Here is a 1,601-nt window from a genome sequence, read left to right on the forward strand (position 1 = left end):
CTCCTATGCTACTGGTGTCATGGAGACTATGATGATGAGTGATAACCCACACATGACTGACGATCTTCTCCAAGAGCTTGACAGCATTAATGTGAATATAACACGTCAGCTTACTCTTCAACTCCTTGCTTTAAGTGAAGAAGCGACCCTTATCATTGAAGCAGCAAAGGCTCTTGTTGAAATGAACAATGTTAATTCAAGCTACCCTCCTGTAAGGCAGTTTTACCTCCTGGGACTGCAGCTGGAGAAAATGAGAGGTCAATTATTAGATGGAGCTAGTACAGCAAGAAAAAGGAGCATAACAACCAAAAATAGTTATTGTACTGCTGCTGAAGGATACTGTGCTAGATGTCCTTTCCCTCTTGGTGACAATGATTGTTTTGGTATGTGTGGACGTGGTTGCGATTGCTGGTCACGGTTGTGTGGTGATTGCTGTGTTCACCAATACTGTTTGACTCATGATGCCTGTTGTGCTAGAAGAGGTTTTTATACATGGGCTTGCCTTCGAGTTGGATATGATTATTTTTTTAGTAGTTGTAGTGATACCTATGATTGCTGATAATGTAAACCAGAGTACTATAAATGTGTGTAACTTTAAGGTAACTATTACTGATTATTTTTAGAGTAGCTGTAGCTATAATTGTGTGTATTGTCTGGAATTTAGGTGTGTACATATTTTTATTCTTCTTTATCAATTTTTGTTAATATCTTTTTTTTTGTCAGTTGAAATGTTTTCTCATGTCTTTAGAAATTTTTTGTCACATTTTTATTGTTTTGAAAAGTCTTTATAATAAACAAAAAAGTGACTTAGCTAATGTGAAATCTACAAAGAGTACTATGCATAAGTACTTGATTATATGCTACAAAGTCTCTATAGTACATGCTATGAAGCACACACTCCTTTTCTCTAGTTTTATTACTCAGGTGATGAGTAGTGTAGGCAGGGATACACTATTGTCAACAAATCCCAAGTATGCTGTTGGTATATATAGGTTTTATTGGAACACCTGTCCTCAGTGTTCGATTGGAGTCACGGTAAACAAGTCATCATTTTGTCTTCACAAGGACACTGTAATGTGCAAGAGAAGTACTTTTTTTGTACTGGTGTTTATAGTGGTACTGATAGCATTGCTATATGTTCATGCTCCTAAAACCCATTCTTACTAATGACAAGCCACATAGTGAACCTACTGAGGAAACAGGAGTTGAGGGAGCTGTGATGATAGCTGAAATGCTAGAGGAGTTTTCAGGTGATTTATACTATGGATCTGAAAATGCTGGGTTTCGTTTTCAAATGGCTGTCAATTCTACTTATTATATTCTAAGAATTAGCAGTATTGGTACTGGTATTGGATATCATTAATGTCATTCATCCCCAGTCCACCAATATGACCATGACAAGTATCTATAATGTCACTTTCTTATTTCTTATTTTGTCAACTAGTCTTCATAAAGGTATTCATTATCAAAAGATCTTGCTCTCAGTGTTAGCTTTAAAAAGAATTATCAGTTTGGGCGCTCGACCACATGTTCTTATATAAATTATGACGTATGCAAATTGTCATAATACGTCATTTTGGTATGAAATTAGGTTTATAGGG

This window comes from Amphimedon queenslandica, unplaced genomic scaffold, assembly GCF_000090795.2.
Source record: "Amphimedon queenslandica unplaced genomic scaffold, v1.1 AMPQUscaffold_13058, whole genome shotgun sequence".
NCBI classification, from domain to species: Eukaryota; Metazoa; Porifera; class Demospongiae; order Haplosclerida; family Niphatidae; genus Amphimedon; species Amphimedon queenslandica.